Source organism: Geotrypetes seraphini, chromosome 14 (genome assembly GCF_902459505.1).
Source record: "Geotrypetes seraphini chromosome 14, aGeoSer1.1, whole genome shotgun sequence".
In the NCBI taxonomy this organism is placed as follows: Eukaryota; Metazoa; Chordata; class Amphibia; order Gymnophiona; family Dermophiidae; genus Geotrypetes; species Geotrypetes seraphini.
Window position 1 is genome coordinate 63940250 of NC_047097.1, and position 24615 is coordinate 63964864.

Below are 24615 nucleotides of genomic sequence, written 5' to 3' on the forward strand. Positions count from 1 at the left end.
TTTTTGCATGTTATTCACGTTTTTTGGGTAAAATAGACCGAAAAAGATAATAAACCGTGAATAACCCAACCTGGGATTTGCTCCGAACAACGCCGGGAGCAGCGACTTCCTCCAGGAACCACCGGGCGCAGCGATTTCCTCCATGAACCACCGGGAGCAGCGATTTCCAACGTGAAACGCTGGGTTCGGTGACGAAAATTAGGGGGCGGAGTCAGCAGCCGAAAAATCGCAAATAAGCGAATCTGCAGACACGGAAACCGCGGATACGGAGGGAAAAGTGTAATAATAATCATAATGGAACTTGGGTGTTCCCTCTAAGCTGAGCACTTGAGCAATGGCTCATATCTTCTAGGAGAATCGCTCACAGATTTTGCTTGGTTGCTCAAAACATACCTGCAAATCTGGAAAATTGTTGGTTTTTAGAACTTGTTGCTCAAAAGAAATTAAAAAAAAAAAAAAAAGTCGCTCACATGAGAGAGAATTTGAATGCATCTGGTCAATCATTAGAGGGAAAACAAACCTACAGAACCGTAAACTTTCATACCTTTCATTGGTATATAAAGTGCTCAGAAATACGAGTCAGAGACTAAAGTCAGGGTTACACCCCACTCAATGTGCCTCTGTCTTTCAGTCACTTCAGTTTGTAATTTTGAAAACCGGCTCAAATCCAGGCATCATTTAAAGATATTTGGAGCCCTTTAGAGGGTTTCGTTAAGCAATGTGTGTGATGGAAAGATTGACTTGACAGACATAAGGGAGGGAGGTAGGGTGGGGGATAAGGTGGGGGGTTTGGGTTAGGGAGGGAGGGATGGGTAGATAATGACATGTTTTTCGTTAAGAATTTTCTAATGCATGTTTACATATGTATATAATATATTTCTGTGTTGCATTTTTCTGTAAGATGTTAAAACTTAATAAAGATTGAACCAAAAAAAAAAGAAAAAATACATTATGTAGTACCATATAAAAGCCAATTGTGCATTTATCTTGTTAGAACACTGCTGGTCTTGACACATTTCATCATTGCTACCTGGATGTCTCACTGCCATCTAAAGTTAAACATGGCCAAGACTGAACTCCTTATCTTTCTTCCTAAATCCGCTTCTCTTCTTCCTACGTTCGTCAGCTCGCAGCCTTGGGGGGGGTCATCTGTGACCCATCTCTTTCCTTCTCTTCGCATATCCAACAGACTGTCTAAACTTGTTGCTTCTTTCTCTACATTGTCACTAAAAACCTGGACTTTCCTCTCTGAACATGCAGCCAAGACCCTCATCCACATTCTCGTCAGCTCTCACCTAGATTATTGCAACTTGCGTCTTGCAGGTCTTTCACTAAACCATATCTCCCCCTTCAATTCATTCAGAATTCTTCTGCACGACTCATATTTCACCAAGGTTGTTATACTCACATTACCCCTCTCCTCAAGTCACTTCACTGACTCCCTATCCATTTCTGCATGCAGTTAAAACTTCTCTTACTGATTTACAAGTGTATCCATTTTGTAGCTCCTCAGTATCTCTCCTCTTTTATCTCTCCTTATACCCCACCCCGGGAACTCCAATCATTGGGTAAGTCTCTCTTGTCTGTTCCCTTTTCCTCTATTGCTAACTGCTGACTCTGCTCCTTCTGCCACACTGTGCCGCACTCCTGAAACAACCTACCTGACTCGGTATATTACGCTTCATCTCTGATCGTATTCAAATCCAGGCTTCTACAAATTCACTTCTACACAGCTGTGTTTAAATCCTAACCTTACCAAATTGCAAAGCACAAAAATCTGATTTACATTCCCACTGTAGTCCCTTCCCTCTCTACCTCATCGTTCCCTCTATAATTCCATACCTAAACATACATAGATTCATTATTTGTCCTGTATGTCTGTCATAATCATATTGTAAGCTCTTTCAAGTAGGGACATCATGTTCGTTTAATGTACAGTGCTGTGTGCATCTGGTAACACTATAGAAATAATAAATAGTAGTAGTAGTAAACAAGGTAAATTAAATTTAAATATAAATGAATAGCAAATTTACATTGATTACACCATTATAGTTCATAATAATATTCAAACCTCAAACAAATATGTCATGCCTTTCAGCCTAATACGACTTTGTTCTAGGATATCCAGAACCACTGGCAAGTATTTGACTAAGTGACTCTTTTAAAACCAGAGTGTTTCTCAGTCCCAAAGTTCAATAAAATAAAAAATATAAATCTGTGTCACACCAAAATAAAGTATTTCAAAAAATCCTGTTTTCACTGGTCTTGTCATTTTCTTGCATTGGGTACTGCTGAGCTGTTATCCTGCTGCCCCCTGTCTGAACCAAAAGCTCCTCTGAAGATCTGGATGGTTGCTACTATCTTATCTGTAAACAAATGAAAGGAAGCAAAACCCTAACCTCCCTAGATGAATGCAGGCTAAAGTCAGTGTCTTCTTCGGCTAAGGCCATGTATTTCTTACTATATGTGCAAAAGAACAGATAATTCTTTTATTCCTAAGCTAACTCTACTAGAATAAAAAACCCAAAATGCTTCTGATAGGAAATCAGCTTGGAGTTTCAACACATGCATTCACACAATATCTGAGCCACCTCAGCTTTATCTAAATACCCAAGTATCTTTGATTCAGAAATAATGAAACTCCTCAGTAATTATCTCATAGTCTCACAGTTTGCTCATACAAAGACTGATAGTGTTGTATATCAGGAATATTGGCTAGAGACAGCTCTGCACCACAGAACTTTCTAGAATCCCAAGACTATAGATCATTCCCAAGGCTCCAGACCTTCAGTTCTCAAAAGAACATTCAGCCCCCAGAAATAGTTTCAGATTCTCCAAACCACACAGTGGTGTATACTGGCCAAGGTCTTAGCTGACCAGCAGCCAGAAAAGACTGCAGGAAAAGAAAAAGAAAAAAACAAAAAACGACAGACTGAACAATAAATTAAATACAAACATTTGCCTTAAACACCAATAATATTAGGCAATCAATGGTCTCATGCAGTGAAAAGATTAACAGCCTCTTTTACAAAGCCACACAGCAACAGCCCCGAAGCCTTTTAAATCCGTTAGTGCAGCGCAGCCACTAGCGCGGCTTTGTAAAAGAGGCCATAAAACTCTCTATTTCTCAATACTTCTTTTTAACAACAGAAGTCACAAAAATCCAGTTTAAATTCTGGAGCACACTTTAATTTGCCACATTTCTCATGAAATCCAACATTTATAATAAATATTATTTAAAAAAATATGCACTCTTTTCACACACACACACTTTAGAGCTGACATAGAAACCCTTACACAACAGTTACAAACCATTTCCTCACCAATTCCATATGTTGCCTTAAACTCTCTGCTCTCCTCTAGCTCACATTAACAGTCCTGGAGCTCTTAATGAGAGAACTGCTATTATGTCCAGCTTCACCTAGGCTTCCAGCTGCAGACTCTGTCTCTCATCTGCAGCTCACAGGCTCTGTGCATGGGTCCATCCCCCAAACAGTCCTCAAAATGTCCTCACCAATTTCTCTGCTTTAAATTTATTTTTTTTTCTTCCTGTTACATTATAATTAGTCCAAGTTGTTCCCTTACAAAGCTATGCTAGCTGCTGCCATGCAGTCAAAGCCCCAAAGCCCTTTAAATCCCTATCAGCTTTGGGGCAAAAGCTGCAGTGGCCCGTACTATTAGGCTTTGTAAAAGAGGAGATATATTATCTCATTTAGAAAGAAAGCAAACATGTGCCAAACAGAAGATAATATTCAGCAAAGAATTGCTCTTGATTTGAGGTACATCTATGTCTGCTCAAAACCAGCTTAGATCATCTATCCCAATGGTTCAATTTTTTGACACTTCAATATTACTTCATAAGAGGGTCATTTTCAAAGTCATTTCTTTGAATAAAGCAGTGTTTTACTGGCAGAAATTGTCTGTTATGAAACTATCCAACCAACAGATAGGCGAGCTTATGTGCATACAGCCTCTGTGCATATAAATATACCCCCTGTTTGAGGAAGAATTTTCAAAGATGCAATTAGGGAGGGGTTTGTACTTACACGCATAGTTTTGAAAATTCAGGTGTATATATTCTGACTCTAAAAATCTGTGTTCCCAAAATGTACATCTATTATATTCTGGTCAGTTTTCAGCCAGTGTTGGTCAGTGTTTTCTAAATGATGACCATTGCTGGCTAAATTAGACCCCAATATTCAATGCTGGGCCATGTCTGTTAATACCACGAAACTCCCACTAGAGGTCACAGCAGCCATTTCTACTATGGAGTCACTAGGGACAGGAGCAAGAGGAACCCCTCCTGCCCTCACTGCCCCACTGGATCACAAGGGAATATGGTAGGCCTGGGGGTCTCCTTTAACTGGGGGAGAAGGGGAGGGGGCTGGGACTAGGAGGGAGATCAGAGCTTGTATGTATGTGTGGGTTTGGTGGGAGGGATATTGGAGCTTGCTGGTTGGGTTGGGAGAAAGATCAGAGCTGGTGCGGGGGTTTAGAGGGGGATTGGCCTCAGCCCCGCCCCCTCAACCTGGTCGCTTGTCGGGAGGGCATGTGCGCATGGACTGGTGTGACGTGACGATGTCGTACCCATGTGCGCATGCAGATGCCGTCCCGATGGCGTTCCTACCTGGAAAGCTTTTCAAAATCCAGACAAAGTGCTGGATTTTGAAAAGCCGTCCGGACCCCCGGACCTGTCCTCAAAGAGGAGGGCATCTCCAGGGGAATCTGGACGTCTGTGCGTGAGTAGGGTTACAATATGGCTCCAGAAAAAGGAGGACGGATTGAGACATCCAGGTTTTTACTTCTACTGAAAGCAATGGAAGTAAGGAGGACAGTTAGAAACATCTTAGTTTTTTATTTCCATGGAAGTAAAACCCAGATGTCTCAATCTGTCCTCTTTTCTTCTGGAGCCATATGGCAACCCTATGTATGTGGGACTTTATATGCAAAGTTCAATGTAGTGCTCACTAGGGTTCCTCATTGCCCTGCTGGCCAGTGTGCTAAGAATCTCAAAGATAAGAAAAAGAAATCCCTAAAGGGTATATACCACAGAAAAATACTATAATAGCAGAGCAATGTACTCAAATTACAAAGTTAGAAATATTGTACATATTTATTAATTTAAAATTTGCAAAAATATCACAAAATTTTCATAGTTTGATAGTGCTTGTTATATATTATATGTTGTTATATGTTGTTTGGTTTTTTTGTAGTGTTTGTATGGTGTTCTGTGTATGCTATTCTATGAAAATTTTGTGATATTTTTGCAAATTTTAAATTAATAAATATGTACAATATTTCTAACTTTGTAATTTGAGTACACAGCTCTTCTATTATAGTATTTTTCTGTGGTATATACCCTTTAGGGATTTCTTTTTCTTATCTTTGAGATTTACTTTTGAATCCCATTGTTTATTGGTTGTAGCTCTCTGTTTTATTTTTTATTCAGCGTGCTAAGAATGCCAAATCTTCCTATGTCCCAATGGCTATTTTTGGAGGTTTTTTCCCCCCCAGTGGTTCAAAAAGATAGATTCATTAAGGACATTTTTGAAACAAAAAGACGTTTTTCTGTTTTGAAAATGGTTGTTTTATCTATTGCAAAATGTCTAAACTCAGATGTCATATTAAAAAATGCTCCTCCACATGTGAAAAAAGGGGAACCCCCCCTATTAAAAGTGGTGTTAGTATGTTGCAAATGCATTGAGAAAATATGCTTTTTCTTTTAAAAAAAATAAAACCCCCAAAAAACTTTTGTATGTTGCAATGTCTGAATAATTGTGAACTCCAAGTAGACAAAAGAAAACAGACCAACGTGAACAGAATTTCAAAATGATAATAATGGAGAATAAAATCCATCTATTCATGAAAGTGACAAAAAGCTTTTTTAGGTAGCACCATGAGTCCGTTTAGTGCGAATGAGGGAGACACATAGACAGGTTCTCCTCAGCACACACTGACTAGTTGTTCTGCTTCTCAAAAGTCGTCACTGAATTTCTGAAAGTAAACTTTTCAGGTTTCCGTTGTTCCAATGGGCAAAGTCATTTATTTTTTCTAAGTTTTTATTAACAGTTTTCTCTCTCTCTTTTTTTTTTTTTTTTCATGTCTCGCTCTTTCACTGACTCCCTCTCTCTCTCTCATGTCTTTAAATAGGCTTTAATTTTCTTGGCTGTTACAGCAGCCCTCAGGAGCAGAGTGCTGGCACTCTACATGTGGTCCCAGAGCTGCCATGAACACGGCTTTTGTTGAAGCTGAGAAGTTGGCTGTGAGCAGTACAGAGAACGGCTGTTTGGCACAGAGCAGTGGGGAAGGGAGGGCGGAAACGGGAGCACGCTGGCATCTTTTTGCATCGGTAAGGCTCTTTGCTCTAACATAGCAAAAGAGTGAGGGATAAGGAAACACAGTGAATACCTATCAACTTCTAGACATCAATTTTGGTAAGAATTATTAGTGATTCAATGTAGATTTATCATGCATGAATATGGCTAAAACAAATATAGGCATATACTACACACATATACACGGAAATATGGGCATATACTATATTCTATACATTACAGTGGCATATCTTAAATGCTGTTTTGAATTAGGTTCCACTAAACAAATACATTTCCAGGCCAGTGTTAATTCAGTTGATAAACATAGAAACGTGAGGGCAGATAAAGGCCACATGGTCCATCCAGTCTGTCCATCCTCAGCATCCACTATCTCCTCCTCTCCCTAAGACATCCCACATGCCTGTCCCTTGCTGTCTTGAATTCAGACAAAGTCTTTGTCTCCGCCACCTCTGCCGGGAGCCTAGTCCATGCATTTTCCACCTTTTCTGTAAAAATGTATTTCCTTAGATTAAACCTGAGCCTATCACTTCTTAACTTCATCCTATGCCCTCTCATTCCAAAGCTTCCTTTCAAACGAAAGAGACTCGACTCATGTACATTTATGCCATGTAGGTATTTAAACGTCTCTGTCATATCTCCCCTCTCCTGCCTTTCCTCCAAAGAATACTTATTGAGATTTTTAAATCTGTCCCCAAATGCCTTTTTTTTTTTTTCTAATTTAATTCTTTATTGATTTTCCAAACGTCAATAGTGCGAGACACAAATATATAACACATAATAAGTCAAGAAAAGCACATTCAACGTACAAATATCCCCTCCCCCACCCACCCAATTATTAATCAATAAAACCGAAACCTAGGGTAATAGTGCGTGTTAAATTCCCGAGCAAGCTTGCCACAACCGCCTCCTTTTTAGCCACTTGAAATAGCATTTCTTTGTAAAAAATAAAAAAATAAAAAAACAACCCAAAAACAGAACATTCTTTGAAGGGGTTTTAAAAGTGTCCATCCCAGTTGAAATAATTATTGCTCAAATTTGACATTTTCACATTCTGTGCCTATGTGAATAATATTGAATAATATTAGGAAAAATTTAAAAGTGAACTTAAAAGCTGACTTTTTTTTAAAAAAAATGGCAAAAACATGAAAAAGTAATATATTACAGTGAAAGCGAAAGGAGGACTAAGGGCTCCTTTTACCAAGGCGCGCTACGGGGGTTAGCGCGTCGGACATTTCATCACGCGCTAACCCCCGCAGCAGCCTTAAATCCTAACGCCTCGCCAATGGAGGCGTTAGGTACTAGCACGGCGGGCGGTTTAACGTGCGGTATTCCACGCGTTAAACCGCTACCGCGCCTTTGTAAAAGGACCCCTAAGAATCAGCTTCCATTGTTCCATCAGAAACAACGGCTGCAACATTCAAAGGATTTATGCTCTAATGCTGCAAGTTATTGTGACATCATCCTGGGGGGAGGTACTTATAAGGGAGGAAGTGCACGCAGCGGCCATCTTATCCAAAAAAATTTCTATGTGGATCGGGATGGTGCAGAATAAGTTGTGAAGGGGTAAGCGCCTGTTTTTAAGTGTATAATTAGACGTTGGCTCCTAAATAAATTAAGTTATAAGAGTTTAAGAGTTAAATATTTTATATGTTTCGTAGGGGACCTGTTCTTGAAGCAGCCTGTCGGCGAAACATGTCGGATATGGCAGGTCCCTTTCCCGATGAGATAAAATCATCAAGAAAAAGAATATAATAAGATAAGTTTTAACCAGTTTTTATAACGGTTAAGTTATTGACTTTAAGCACTTTAATAAGTTTGAGATATAATGAAGCACTTAAAAAAAAACCAAAAATTGTGAAACATATTGAGTAGGGGCTAGTGAAGAAGCCATAGCCAGTGAGAAGAATTTTGGCAACCAAGCAAACACAAAAAATTGTGTGGTGACCAAATGGCATGTCTGAAGCCCTGATAGTTTGACTAAAGCAATTTATTAAGAAGAGAGAGCGGCATTGAGAGATATAGTTGTGGTATTACTAATGTTGGGAGAGGCATAAATCGGCCTCTTTGAAAATATACTAGATAGCTCTCAAGGTTAGAAGCATAAATCCTTTATTGGGCCCTCTAAGGGCTCCTTTTACTAAGGGGTCCTTTTATCAAGCTGCGGTAGGGGTTTAATGCGTGTTAAACCGCCTGCCGTGCTAGCCGCCAGCGCCTGCATTGAGCAGGCGTTAGTTTTTTTTTAGCCAGCCGCGGGGGTTAGCGCGTGATGAAATGTCCAACGGGCTAACCCCGCTAGCGCGGCTTGATAAAAGGACCCCCTAAGGTGCGCTAGCGTTTATAGCACACAAAAGATTAGCGCGCGTTAACCACACACTAAATGAAAAATACTAACGCAAGCTCTATGGAGGCGTTAGCGTTTAGCGTTCGTGACATAGTGTGCGCTAAAACAGCTAGCGCACCTTAGTAAAAGAAGCCCTAAGTCTAAGACAAGCCGATTGGCATTTGCTGACATTAGTTCATTTTTCACTGTGATAACTTTTCCTTGTTTCTTTCTGCAGCATTCTCATTTTCCTGCTGAGTTTTACACCTTGAAAATGCTACAGTATTGATTCCAGAAGTATTACATAGAGTCACCATGACATGTGGTAATCTCAAGGTGAAGAACCATGCTTCAGTCTTGCTGTAAAAGACGCATCTACCTATCAAACCTCCCCCCCTTTACTAACGCGTAGTGCGGGTTTTAGCGCTAACAACAGTGGTAACTGTGCCGACGCACATAGAATTCCTACGAGGGACAAAGGAAAGGACTGCAGACAGGTGTACAAGATGCGGGCCACATTTATTATAAACAAATAAACCACTTATAGCAATATGGGAGCCGACACGGTCCGTGTTTCGATCAACACTGTCTTCCTCAGGGGTCCCATATAACGGTGGTAACAAAAAAAAATGCAACAAATATGCCTGATCCGTATACGGTGTAGCGCGCAAATGGAATGTGCTGCTAGAGATCAGGTATATTTGTTGCGTTTATTTGTTACCTCCTTTATATGGGACCCCTGAGGAAGGCAGTGTTGATCGAAACACGGACCGTGTCGGCTCCCATATTGCTATAAGTGAACATAACATAAGAACATAAGAAGCGCCATCTCCGGAACAGACCCTAGGTCCATCAAGTCCGGCGATCTGCACACGCGGAGGCCCCGCCAGGTGAACCCTGGCATAGTTTTGGTCCCCATATCACTCCAAGCTTCTCGTAAAGAAAAGTGCATCTAGCCTACCCCTACCCATGTTACTTCATGCCACTCATAAGGAGATGAACATCTAATTTACCCTTAAATCCTAGAATGGTGGATTCCGCAATTACCAATTTGTTTATAATAAATGTGGCCTGCATCTTGTACACCTATCTGCAGTCCTTTCCTTTGTCCTTGGTTTATTGTTTTTTTTGCGTTGTTTATTTTTACTGCAGATCCGTTGGTTCCTCTTTTTTGCCTAGGAAATATCAGACCATTTGGGGGTCTTCAAGACCTGTATGAAACATTTGCTTCCATAATTTTCCTTTGGAGTGTGATTCCCGCCTAAGGCCTGGCTGCTCTGGGTAGGTCCACTCTTGCTTTTGGAAGCTACACAGGGCTAGGCCTGGCTAGTACATGGATGGGGGATCACTGGGGAATACCGGGCGCTGGGTTGGGCAGCTGCAATATCGTGGAGCCACACACTGTGCCGGAGAAGGCAACGGCAAACCACTCCTGTACTCTGCCTTGAAACATTACGGGGATGATTCCTCACTGCGCACACAGCCATGGGTCAGTGGTTGACCGAAAAGCGTACACACACAGTGAGATTCCTACTTTGATTCAGCCCTTAAGAGGAAAACCTGTCAGTTCTCACAGAATAAGCTGTTACCTTTTGGAAGGGCTAAAAAAAATGAACTTGTAAAACCACAGGCACAGATGGAAAAGCTCCAGACAGCAAATAATTGAACTCGTAATTCAATGCAGATTGCGTTTCTACCCTGTCCCCTCCTTTTTCAAAAGTTTAGCACGTTTTTTTAGCACCACGGCGGTAACAGTTCCGTCACTCATAGAATTCCTATGAGCGTAGGAGCTGATACCGTCGCAGCTGGCACTGAAACCCGTGCTAATCTTTTGTAGGGAGGTAGGGGTGGGGTATGAGAATTTTAGTTAAATTTTTCTTTGTTTTTGCAAATTGGGGATGCATTTTAATGAAGCCCAGTATGAAAAATCCCGAGCCCCAAATGTCTATTAGAATGTCAGCATTCTCTTTGCTTTCGGGAACCGTCGTTCACTGTTGTAATATTTTGCCACCACTACCTTTCTATGCCATCTCTGAAGAGAGGGTTTTAAGTTGCCACTTCCTAGCAAAGAACTTTAACGTTTGAATTAGGGAATGACTCGGGGACAAGTTTTTCCCCGTCCCCATGGGAACTCATTTTTCTATCCCATCCCCGCAAGTTCTTTTCCTGTCTCTGCCCCATTCCTGAAAGCTCCGTCCTCATCTGCACAAGCCTCAGACACTTTAACATCATAAGTAGCAATATTCTAGAGCTCAGATTGTGATGTCATAATGCCTCATTCCACCAATGCCTAAGCTCTGTCCTCATCTGCACAAGCCTCAAACGCTTTAAAATTCTAAATAGCAACATTCTAGAGCTCAGATTGTGATGTCATAATGCCTCATTCCACCAATGCCTAAGCTCCGTCCTCATCTGCACAAGCCTCAAATACTTTAAAATCATAAGTGTTCGAGGCTTGTGCGGTTAAGGCTGAGCTTACAGGAATGGGGCAGGGACAGCGACAAAACTCACGGGGACAGGACAGTGAAATTGAGTTCCTGCGGGGACAGGGACAAATTTGTCCCCGTGTCATTCTCTAGTCTGAATTCCTGCCCTGCAGCCAAGGAAATTAGCACTGCAGAATGAGAGCAACTGATGTAGCTGAGCATCTCGCCTCAAAACGAACTTTTGCAGATTAGTAGCGTGCACCAATGACTGCTGACAAACAGATCTGGAAAGCTGCCACAGGATCTTGAATAGAAATGTTGGAAAAGGCAGCAGGTTGGTGTGACTTTGCATTACTTGAACTATCAGGCGGGATCGTGAAAGATGTATACCAACAGTTAAATATAACAAAGTACAGCAATAAGTTGGTAATAAATAACCCTAAGTGGAGGAAAAGATCTCAGATAAACTACTTAGGGAACACAGTTTTGTGGCAATAGGTTTCTGTCATCGATCAAAAAACCTCCAATATATTTTTTAATTTTTTGTTATGCATTATTTATTAAATTATTCATATATTACTATCTCACAAAAAAAAACTAAAGTGTGTGTTACTTACGGTATCTTTTGCTGAGAACAGGTTAAAGTGCTCAGTGTACATCAAAATAGCACCATAAAGTTTAGAGTGCAAAAAGTACTTATCTGCAAATTTGAAGCAGTAAAGTGCTGTAGTTTAAAGTGCTGTATAATGGAATAGAAATATTGCACTGCCCCGTTTCAGATTCTTAAATCTTTTAGCAATTAGCACTTTAAACTACAACACTTTACTGCTTCAAATTTGCAGATAAGTACTTTTTGCACTCTAAACTTTATGGTGCTATTTTGATGTACACTGAGCACTTTAACCTGTTCTCAGCAAAAGATAAGTAACACACACTTTAGTTTTTTTTTGTGAGATAGTAATATATGAATAATTTAATAAATAATGCATAACAAAAAATTAAAAAATATATTGGATCGATGAAAGAAACCTATTGCCACAAAACTAAGGGGAGAATACTTATGTGTTCCCTAAGTGGTTTATCTGAGATCTTTTCCTCCACTTAGGGTTATTGATTACCAACTTGTTGCTGTACCTTGTGACTTTGCATTACACAGAGATATTGTCGAGTGCAAATAGCTTCAGTTTAATGCACTTTAAAAATGTATTTATCATAAATCTAAAAGAAAACAAGAGTGCTGATTCCCCCTGGAGCCTCTGATGCAAGTCAAAATGATGAGGGCAATAATTATTCAGCATCTGACAGACACTTTTGTTGGAGGTGTGAAGGTGCTTGCTCTCACCCACTATTAAAGCAATTTAACCCTTTAATTTAAGGTCCTTCAGAGAACTCTGAAATTTCACACTTCCTATGGGTCTATCCAGGATTCCATCACTCTGCAAAACGTATAAAGGAATTTTAGATTTAAAATATGCGCCTTACAATGTCACTGTAAAACAGAGAGCCCCGGGCTCGGTTCTGCCACTGAAAGACACTCGAAAGATTCGGAGGGGCGGGGGTAAATGAGAATTTCATTCCTGTCCTTTCAGTTGCCTTGGCTGGAAAGTGCTTACTATAGGCAAAACTCAAGCACAGTCAAACCTTGGCTTGCGAGCATCATTCGTTCTGAAAACATGCTTGTAATCCAAAACACTCGTATATACAAAGCGAATTTACCCATAAGAAATAATGGAAACTCCACAACCCCAAAACTTTAATACAAAATACTGTATGCACTCGTATTGCAAGACCTGTGACACCAGAAAGTATTTCTTCACAGAGAGAGTGGTTGATCACTGGAACAAGCTTCCAGTGCAGGTGATCGAGGCAGACAGCGTGCCAGACTTTAAGAATACATGGGATACCCATGTGGGATCCCTACGAGGGTCAAGATAAGAAATTGGGTCATTAGGGCATAGACAGGGGGTGGGTAAGCAGAGTGGGCAGACTTGATGGGCTGTAGCCCTTTTCTGCCGTCATCTTCTTCTTCTATGTTTAGAACAGTCACTACACTCTGCAGCGTCAGAGAGAGAAGAACCATCGGCTCAGTTGTGATGATTTGACACATGTACACTGTATGTACTCGTATTGCAAGACTTTGCTCGTTTAGAATAGTCACTACACTCCCACAGCGACAGAGAGAGAAGAACCATCGGCTCAGTTGTGATGTGCGTATACTGTATGTACTTGTATTGCAAGACCTTGCTTGTATATCAAGTTAAAATTTAATCAAATGTTTCGCTTGTCTTGCAAAACACTTGCAAACCAAGTTACTTGCAATCCAAGATTTTACTGTATGTGCAAAATGATCACACAAAACACCTAAATCATTTATTTCAGTCCAGGTGAGACTGTGATTATTTCACACTGTGTATTATTACCCACCAGTCAGCAGTTGCAAGAATGTCCGGCTGACCCTCCAAGTCCATTCCCTTACCAGGGGACGGCGGGACTCCCAGCAAACTTTTGTTACATCCTAAACTTTTTGCCGCAGCTTTCGCTACCTGGCCATTCGCTTTCATTTAAAACGAATAACTTATCATGCATTCTCCTTAAAGGAACAGATTTCTGGACTCCTCTCGCAAGGCTGGACATGCCAGAAGGAATGATAATATGGAGACAGGAAAAAAGCAATATAGGACTTTAAGAAAAAATGAAATGCCGTTACCTTTAACAGTTCAGTGCAGTGTTTCAATAGCCTCTGTCCCATACACTTGCTGAAATTTTTTAGTTCTCTTCTTTTTATTACAGGTAAAAGAAAAATAATAAATAAATTCTTGCCACAACTTTGTATATTCTCTTCGTCACAGCTTCCAGATGTTTTCCTCTGCCTTCCTCCTTTACTTTTTCATAGCCCCCTTCTCTTCATCAAAAAAAAAAGCCAAATCCCGTGTGTGGCTGTTTCGTGGGTCCCTTGAAGGCAGTAGCAGCAGGGCTGAAGTGAACAGTGAGTGAATGTGAGAGAAAGAGGAAGCTTGTTTCAGAAGCAGACCAAGTTCAGCTGCCTCTCACGCCAGACTCCTCCTGTCAGCGTCCCTCAGTAACTTCTGGAATGCTTTCAGCTTACGAAGCACACCCTGGCCTCCTGGAAAGGTAGGAGGGAAGCAGACACAGTGCAATGGGGGAGTGGGGATGCCACTTTTGGACAAGCTCTGCCTCCTGCTGAGAAATCACTCAGACTTCCAGAAAAAAGAAGGAAATTAGGGGGGGGGGGGGTTGCAAGCTGGTTGATATAAGATATTTATTTAAAAATTTATATACTGCATAATAACTTAGATAAAACTTAGCTCTTTGGAAACATATATGCTATGTACCAGAATCGGTTGGAAGGTAGGATTAATGAACAGAAATAAGGGAGCATTTTTTTTTTGTATATGCAATTAATATAATTAAAGAACCCATGTTATTATTATAGTATCTGCAGTGAAATCACTAAGAAAGCATTCTGAATGGGAATTTACACATGTAAGAGAATGATGTGGAGCCATGAAACGTACAAGTTATTCCGCACTTCTCTTGACACTTTTCATATCATTGAAACGAAAAGTGTGGAATAAGTTCTAAGTTTCATGGCTCCACATCATTCTCTTCTTGGTTGGGCTGAGAACTTTTCAGCGGCCCCTCGTATTCTGATGTCATAATGCCTCATTCCACCAATGCCTAAAACCCAACCTCATCGGTGATGTCACAATGGTTTGGTTTCCCTATACTTGTGTCCCTTTGCTAGATGAATTTGCTGCATGGAAACAAAAAGTGACAAGAAAAGTGTGGAATAACTTGTAAGTTTCATGACTCCACATCATTCTCTTCTTGGTTGGGCTGAGAACTTTTCTGCCGCCCAGCCCCTCATATTGTGATGTCATAATGGCTCATTTAACCAATGCCTAAGAGCCAGCCTCATCGGTGATGTCACGATGGTTTGGTTTCCCTATACTTGTACCCATTTAACAGATGCATTTGCCTCATTGAAAATGAAAAATGTCAAGAAAAGTGTGGAATAACTTGTAAGTTTCATGGCTCCAAATCACTCTCTTCTCGGTTGGACTGAGAACTTTTTGGTGGCACCTTGAATTCTTCAGAGATTAAAGTTGTCTTTTTAGGTTAGAAACCAGCATTAGGATTGCTTGGAAAATCCAATGAGATTTCCATTGTGGAACGAGCTTGGAAAAGGGTCAAATAAAAGATGCTTCTGGGTTAATGCACAATGAGACAAGGCCAATAATTGATAAATCAGATCCATTCACAAGATAGCTAGGAAAGGGGAAGTTCTACTGACAGGTGATTTTAATATGCCTGATATTGATTGGAGTGTACCTGCGATGGTGTTATCTAGAAGCAGAAAGATCTTGGATTCATTACAGGAAGAAATGTTCAGTCAATTAGCAATTGAACCTACTCGGGATAGATCTATTCTGGACTTGGTGCTTATAAATGGGGATTACGATGGGTGATCATTTGGCAGCTAGTGATCCTAGAATGGTGAGGTTCAACCTTAAAATGAGGGCTTTGACTGGAGACAGGAACAACCAAAATGCCAGGATCACACTCCTTCCTTCTCTTTCATAACCTCGCCCCTCCCTCCTGGGAAAGGGCCTCTGGCTCCTGCCCCAAAACCTCTCTAGCCACAGTTAAGATTCAGTGATCTCCTGAAAAATCCTCCAGCACTCTTTTTACAGCAGAGGCATTTTTCAGGGGGGGGGGGGGGGGTCATCACATATATGTAAGATAAAACAGAAAATAGAAAAGACTGGTAATGATGGGAGGGCATAAATCTCATTATTAACTGAAGAGTGAGTTGAGTGAGTGGCTCCACTCAGGGCCACATATTTACAATAACAGCCAGGGACCATCTTTTCATTGTATTATTGTGTTTGCTATTTTACATGGGTCTACCAATTGCAATTCTTTTCAGGTGATATATTGTATTGTTTGTCCTTGTGGATTGTATTATATCGGTCAAACGAGGAGGGTTATTAAGCAATATTTGAACTGGTCGACTGCAGTCTCCTTTAACAGCTCATTGTATGCAGTATGGACACAAGGGGCCAAATTCTATAAACGGCATCCTGATTGTAGGCAGCAGTAGGCATCCTACCGCTGTCTAACCAGTCAATTGGGATGCAAGTTTTCTAAAAAACAAACAACCTGAGGCAGGCTGCCTACACTGTAGGCATCTGTCGCGGGTGCAGTGAGGCACCAATGGGTGCTTAAGCTCGCCCAAGGCCTTAGGCGAGCTTAAGCGGCCCTAGGCGTCTCCCTAGGGCCACGATAGGTGCCTGAAATGTACTCCCAGCTTCAACTTCAGGTAGGGTAAGAAGGAAGTGCTCCAGTTCCTCCTTTCTCCACTGAATCGCCTCCGAGGATATGCCGTCAAGAGACCAGCCTACCGACATCCAGGCCCAGCTCCCTCCACATTAAAGGTCCTGCAGCCAAGACTGGAGCCGCCATTTGCTCCCAGCTTCAAGTTCCAGCAGTATAAGGAGGAAGCGCTCCAGTCCCTTCTTGCCCCACCGGAATCACCAATGAGGACACTCTGCCGGGAAACTCACCTGCCAACATCCAGGCTCAGCTCCCTCTACATTAAAGGACCTGAAGCTGAGCAGGTCCCGCTGAAGGGCCCTGCTAAATGGCACTTTGTTCATCTCTTCGTGTGGTCTGAGAAGGTCCAAGCACAGGACTATCCCCTGCCCTCTCCAGGAAGTGAACCAAGTACATCTGCAAGCTCCACAATACCAGAAGTACCAAAAGTGATTACAGGAAGTAGAAAGACGAAGGCCCCGCTCCCCCCACCCTCTTTTTCTCAACGTAAAGGAAAGGTCTGTGAAAATCTAAAACAGATCGTATATATAGCAGAAACACCCTTGGAGAAGGAGTATGCACTGATATAATGCTTATATCTGAATTTTCGCTCAGTTTGTAATAAGGTTCAGACTGTAAGAGATTTGATAACTAGTTGCCAAGCAGGAATATTATGTATCATAGAAACATTCTAGACGATGATTCCCCGGTTCTTGTGGAGCTTTGCCCACCGTCCCAGATCCACTGTCCCAGAAAACGAAAAAGAGGTGGGGGATCTACTCCTACTTTACAGATCATTCCTCTCCCTGAGACTACTAGACAGTAGCAATGACCAGGGACTGGAATATATGATCTGCAGCATGAAGAACCGGGAAGGAGAGAAAGATCTAGGCATACACCTGATTTACAGACCGCCTGGTAAGTGGAACATAGTAGAAGATAAACTGCTCAACCTAATCTCCCATTGCACCATGACCTTTATCAATCTGATGTTCTAGGTGACATAAATCTAAACCTGGATATACTCACTGATCCTAAAGTCTATTCCTTTAAAAACTTACTGGAACAATTGAATTTCATTATTCACCCAAACGATCCAACACACAAAGACGGTCCTGTTTGGACTTCATCTCAAGTATATCTAAAGGCCTTAACTTCCCCTTGATAGACCATGTTAAATGAGAATCCGTTATCTGGTCCGATCATTATCTATTGAATTTCTATCTAAAATTACCTGTAACAAATTTATCAACAGAAAACCACAGCAAAGATGACCAAGGGTGCTAAACACTTTATTGACTCAAAAGGACTGACACGTACATGTTTCAGCCTACTGGCCTGCATCAGGGGTCTTAATGATATAGCACAATCTTATAAAATGCCGAAATGCACCAATCTGTGCGAAATGCTCATCATGTAATGTCAACTTCTTGAGCATGGAAACTGGCCTTGTGACAAGATCGACATAAGCAGAGCATCACACATGGTCAAGAAGAGATTGGAAGAACACAAATCTTGCATTTCCAGTGGCATTTTGACAGCCCCTTGAGTAGTCTTCGGAGAGACGAGGGTCATGCTCCCACTGATTTCAACTGGCGAGTACTTGATCGAGTAGAGATTTTTTTATTCATTTATTTTAAAAAATTTCTTCTCCGCTTAAAAACTGCATATTTACATACATAAAAACATAACAAAACAGTATCACACAGGCCCTACATATGGGGTAAGAGAGAGGAGACAGAGACTTTTTGAATTACTCGTATAAAGAGCAAAAATGAATTCATATGTTAAATTCAGTGGCCCCAGTGGGTCTCAACATGGAAATTGATTGGATTTCGCTGTTCTGATGGCAAGCTGAGATGGCATGTGCTGATTGGTTTCTGATGATCAAGTGTCTTTCAAATAAGCGTCCCAAAAAGGGTGGGCACCATATTGGAAACAATGAGTGACCATTCTGGAGAAGAATTGTGATATTATAATTGTTAGGTAAGCTGAAGGCATATAGAGTGAGAGAAATTTTTTTTTTTTTTTTTTTTTTTTTTTTGGGGGGGGGGTTCTCAATGTTTTTAATTGCTATTAATCTTTTTCTGGGACCAAGCCCTGAAGCAACACTCTGTTTAGCGAAACATGGCCCATGTTGGGTCTTTTTAAGCTACGTACAAGAATCGCTTATAATTGTAATCGTTACTTTAAAAACCTACATTTAGATAGAAATTCAGACACAGTGTTATTGAAAGCTACAAATGGCAAACCAACCATGAACTTCTTGAGTCACAGGAGTTTGGACCTCCATGTGAAATGAGTCACCAGCTGAGGTTTGCTGAAGAGTGACACAATGTCATACCTTATTTGAATGATGTGAAAATTGTTTTTCCCATGTGAGGTAATACAAGTGTTGAGATTTACATTTTTATGTTACATAACCACATGGAGGGCACACACAAGGCATACACGTAGGTGAAGCTTGAGCTAGGTGCACTTAGGCGCGGTAACTTACGACAGCCATAGAACTGGCATAAGTAGATGAACCTAAAGGTAGGTGCATCATGCTGACTTATGCTAGTAATTCTATAACAGATTCTTGGGTTCAAGAAAGGATTGGACAATTTCCTGCTGGAAAAGGGGATAGAGGGGTATAGATAGAGGATTACTGCGCAGGTCCTGGACCTATTGGGCCGTCGCGTGAGCGGACTGCTGGGCATGATGGACCTCAGGTCTGACCCAGTGGAGGCATTGCTTATGTTCTTATGGGAGAGGAGGAGATAGTGGATGCTGCGGATGGGCCATTTGGCCTTTATCTGCCATCATGTTTCTATGTTTCTATAACCATAAAGTTCTATGACATCACAATGCAAGTGTAAAGAGCCTTAGCTTATAGGAAGAGGAGATGCAAATGTTAAGAGCCTTAGCCAATAGGGAGAGGAGGAGATAGTGGATGCTCTGGATGGGCCATTTGGCTTTTATCTGCCATCATGTTTCTATGTTTCTATATCACAAAAATCCAAATCTACAAGAAGGGATGTCCAATAAATCACAAATTCACAAAAACACCCCTCAAAGACCATGGCTACGTCTTAGAATTTATGAAAAAAAGGAGAAAAAGACCTCAGTGTCTAACAGGGGCTCTAAAAAAAGCTTCCCAAATAGACAAGCCAGTCTCAGACAGAATTTGAAACTGGCAGACACATCCTTGGTCAAAAAAACTCCTTTAAACTCTATTAATATTCAGAGTCACACATTTCTTTTGATAAATTTTGTTTAAATTTTCAAATAATTTTTCATAAATAGTGTCATAAAAGTCACTTATCTGAATAGATAGCTGTTTGGACGTAGTCGTGGGGTTAGAAAGCAGGAACAAAAAATGCTCCGTGGGAAGTCAGCTAAAGGCTAATTAAAGCATATAAAATGCAACACTTCCATAATCATCTAACAGGGCTCCCTGTTTCGCTATAATGCTTCGTCAGGGATTTTGAGCGTCCATTCACCCGCTTCCACTCCTGTCACAAAAAACTATGTTTCTATAACCATAAAACTCTATGACCTCACAATGCAGGTGTTAAGAGCTTTAGCCTATAGGAAGAGGAGATGCAAATGTTAAGAGCCTTAGCCAATGCGCTTCCAGAGAGCGTAATAGAGCAGAGTACGGTACTGGGGTTCAAGAAAGGATTGGACAATTTCCTGCTGGAAAAGGGGATAGAGGGGTTTAGATAGAGGATTACTGCACAGGTCCTGGACCTGTTGGGCCGCCGCGTGAAAGGACGGCTAGGCACGATGGACCTCAGGTCTGACCCAGCGGAGACATTGCTTATGTTCTTATGTTCTTATGAATTGATACCCAGTGGGTGGCAGGGAGGTGCTGAACTGAAGTGCCAAGTTATAGAATTACCCCCTTGGTTGATAAGCCCTCCTGGGTCAGGGGAATAACTACTATATTCAGTGGCATAGTAAGGTGGGGTGGATCGCCCCGGGCACCGTCTTCGCTAAGGGTGCTGGCGTTTCTCTTCCTCTCTGCTCCCCACATACTTCTTTACAGGTTCACCGGCCACGAGCGGCATCTTTCGCTTGCTTCTCGCGCTGGCTGGGGCTTCCTTCTGATGTCATTTACTGGTCATGGAACCAGGACGAGATGTCAGAAGGGAACCAAAGCTGGTGGATGCAGCAGGCGGAAGATGGTGCTCATGCCGGCAAACATTTCTAGAGGTACGGGGGTGGGGATGGGTGGAGCACTTGGTGTGGCGATGCCGAGTGCCAACCTCCCTTTCTATATCAGTGATTATATTTATTTTAAAAATATATATTCCACCTATTTGGTGGCGTAGTAATTGGGGGGGGGGGGCCACCTCAGGCGCTGTATCGGTGGGGGCGCCAGAACCTCTCCACCTTGCCCCTCCCCGTTCTTCTCTCTCTGGATTGAATAATCAGAATTTGTTTTAATCTGAGCAGTTTGTTAAAGGTAAATACGGGGAGGACTGTTTTCACACTCATTTACATGGGCAGAAAGTGTTTACTGACATAAATCAGCTGTCTGAAAATTGTCCTACTTCAATGCGTTCCATGGCATGAGTACTTCTTACAGGATTTAGTGGAGGTGTTTGCAGGGTGTATTTCACACAGAGAAGGAAAATAACTCATGTAGATTCCATTTTCAAATCCAGTGAAAACAAGTAGCCACACAAAAAAGCAGAGGGAAATGTTCTGGAACATGTTTCAGAGTTTAAAAAAAAACAACCCAAAAAAAACTGTGCACTTTTGCTTTGAAAATTGATGAAGGTTCATGTCCATTGATTTTGCCCCTGGGTAGACAGAAATTGGGCTGAATATAGAAACACAGAAACATAGAACATGGCGGCAGAAAAGGGCCACGGCCCATCTAGTCTGCCCACACTAATGGCCCACCCCCTAACCACCTCCATGAAGAGATCCCACCTGCGATAGGAAATGTTTGACTTATTTGAAAATATGATATTTCAGATGTGAAGCACAAATCTGCAAAACCCTGGATCTAACCTCTCAGAATATTAAGAAGGAGATGAATAGGTGAACTGAGCCAAGAATAGGATTGCCAGATTTTACGATTGTAAAATCTGGACACCCTAGATCCGCCCGCCCCCCAGGCCCGCCCCAGCTCCACTCCCCATAGCCTGCTTTGGTCGGGCAGGAGGCAATCTGTGCATGCACGAATGCCACACGATGACGTCACGCGCGTGCACGACGTCATCGTGTGGCACCCACGCATGCACAGATTGCCTCTTGCCCGACGCGATGGAGAGGAGGCTTTTCAAAACCCGGACAAAGTGCTGGGCTCTGAAAAGCCGTCCGGACCCCCCAGTCATGTCCTCAAAACGAGGACACGTCCAGGGAAATCTGGACCTAGCCAAGAACTACTGAAACTAGGAATTCTAAGTTTCAAGTTTATTTAAAAATTTGATTTAATCGCAATATCATATTCCAATGTGAATTACAAATAATAATAAAAACAGGGTAAAAAAAACCGCTCAATTTTTAAAACTATGATACTACAGGGGTGACGAGATAATCGCGCACCAGACGCCAGCGCGCCGACAATTCGGTGCAAATGGGGGAAAAAGTAATTTTTAAAGAGCTCCGACTTGGAGTTTGGGGTGGCAACCCCCCCACACTTTATTGGTTAGTGTTCGCGCTGCCGTTGCAGGGAGGGGGGAAACCCCTCACATTATAGAGAAAGTTCCATTTTCGCTATAATGGAGGTTTCCAACCCCCCGAACCCCCTTCCAACAGCAGTGCGAACACTAACCAATAAAGTGGGGGGATTGCCACCCCAAACCCCCCCGTCGGACCTCTTTAAAAATTACTTTTTCCCCCACGTGCTTCTGTCTTGTGCCAAATTGTCGGCGCTGGATTGTCAGTGCGCTTGTGTCTTGCGCGCCACTGTCTATGAACCCACTATAGGACACAAGAGGAAGATAGGTTTAACTACAGTTCATAAAAAATAAAATAAAATGAACATAAAGGTTAAAACAGTAGGATGGGAATTGTTACTCACTTAATTTTCATTTAGAGGATTTTAGTCCACTATAGAGTGTTTGAGTTTTATAGAATTCAAGCAGCTCAGTCGAAAGCATCCTTAAAGAGCCAGCTTTTCAAGAGACCTTTGAACTTACTAAGTTTGAGGTGCCGTGACAGAGAAGATCGTGTCCCTCCGCGTGCAAATGAATCTTAGTGAAGGGACTGAGAGGAGAGATTTCTCCTCAGATCTTAAAGATCTTGTAGGAATGCGAGGGATTAGAAGTCTTTCTAAGAATGCAGGATCTTTATTCATTAATGTTTTGTATGCAAGTAGTGTTATTTTGTATGTAATTCTATAGTTTACGGGTAACCAATGTGCTTTTTTTAAGAGGGGAGTGACATGATCAAATTTTTTCTTTGTGGTAATTATTTTTATTGCAGTATTTTGTATTATTTGTAATCTGAGTATTTCTTTTAATGTTATTCCTTTGTACAAAGCATTACAGTAGTCTATTTTTGATATGACTAACGAGTGTATTAGAATATTCAACGATGATTCATCAAGGAATGAGGATTTTTATTCACAGATGCTTTTAACCTGTAAATTGCTTCTTTAGACCTTTTTCCTTTAACCTTCTCCCCGATATTAACTATTGTTCTTTTATGCATAGTTTTATTTAGTTTTTTTTGTTTTGTTTGCCTGTTTTGTTTTATGTTTTAATATTTTGTTAAATTACATGTTTTTAATACTTTGTTAAAATTACATGTTATTTTATTTATTGTAATTCGCTTAGAAAAACTTTAATTAAGCGTTTAATCAAGAATAAATAAAACTTGAAACTTGAAACGTGATAACGATCTAATCACTTGGGTAAATGAAAATATAGAAAATGATTGCAGATAAAAGCTATATGGCCCATCCAGTCTGCCCGTCCACATCAACTGCCATTTCTCTCCCCCACTAAGAGATCCCACATGCCTGTCCCATGCTTTCTTGAATTCAAATACAGTCCTTGCCTCCACCGCAAGGGTCATTCCACCATCCTTTCCATGAAGAAGTATTTCCTTACATTATTTTGAATCTATCCCCCTTCAACTTTAACTTATGCCCTCTTGTTCCAGAGTTGCAGAGAAATGCTGAATAATAAATAATGGCCCCAGAGAACCTTAATAAAAAAATTCCACCTGATATTCAAAGCGATTTAAATGGCCCAAAGAGGCTCCAAGCAGTTTAAATGACTTGTCCAGGGCTCACCACAAATATTCAGTGGGACTTAACCAGAAAATGTCACTGACTATTCACGACTAGCATCTAAGCCAAAATGGCTAATTTGCGGGCAATCTGGGAGCAGATTTGGCAGTTATGTGGTTAAGTGTCAATATTCAGTACATAACCTTTATATTAAGAGCATAAGAATATAAGAATAGCCTTACTGGGTCAGACAAAAGGTCCATTAAGTCCAGTTGCCCATTCTCACGGTGGCCAATCCAGGTCACTAGTACCTGGCCAAAACCCAAAGAGTAGCAACATTCCAGCATCTCAAAGAATAGCAAGATTCCGGAACCCCAAAGAGAGCAACATTCCAGAGCTGAGATTGTGATGTCATAATGCCTCAGTCCACAGTGCCTCAGAGCCAACCTCATCAATGATGTCACAATGGCTTAATTGTCCTATACTTGGCTCACATAAGAACATAAGAATAGCCATACTGGGTCAGACCAATGGTCCATCAAGCCCAGTAATCCGTTCTCACAGTGGCCAATCCAGGTCCATAGTTCCTGGCCAAAATCCAAAGAGTAGCAACATTCCATGCTACTTACCCAGGGCAAGCAGAGCCTTTCCCTATGTCTTAATAACAAACCATGGACTTTTCCTCCAAGAATTTGTCCAAACCTTTCTTAAAACCAGCTACACTATCTGCTATCTACTGTCCTACCTTTGGGCTCCTTTTGCTATACGGCAGTTAAGTGCTAGCTGGCCACATATGCTTGGATATTTAATGCCAGTGACCGAAGATGGCTGACCTTGAATATCCTGAAATAAGGTCAAAAATATGCTACCCGAGAGCTGAATATCAGCTGGACAGTGTCCAGGGCAAAGATTCAGTCACCCTATTCCAATTCTGACCCTGAGGCCATGAAAAGCTCAAAATGAACTAAGGACCCTTTCACTGAAGTTCATTACGCAGTTAGGCCTGGATTCTGTAACCAG

General features: G+C 41.4%; 1 protein-coding gene across 3 annotated transcripts in view; it reads right to left on the reverse strand.

Moving 5' to 3' along the window:
• The window catches only part of ACAN (aggrecan), a 92891-nt gene extending 78920 nt beyond the window's left edge, over nucleotides 1–13971 (reverse strand). For all 3 annotated transcript variants that reach the window (XM_033921130.1, XM_033921131.1, XM_033921129.1), the window contains exon 1: nucleotides 13789–13971. The gene's annotated coding sequence lies outside the window, so the exon portion shown is untranslated. The remainder of the gene's footprint in view (nucleotides 1–13788) is intronic.
• Between the last annotated feature and the right edge of the window lie 10644 nt (nucleotides 13972–24615).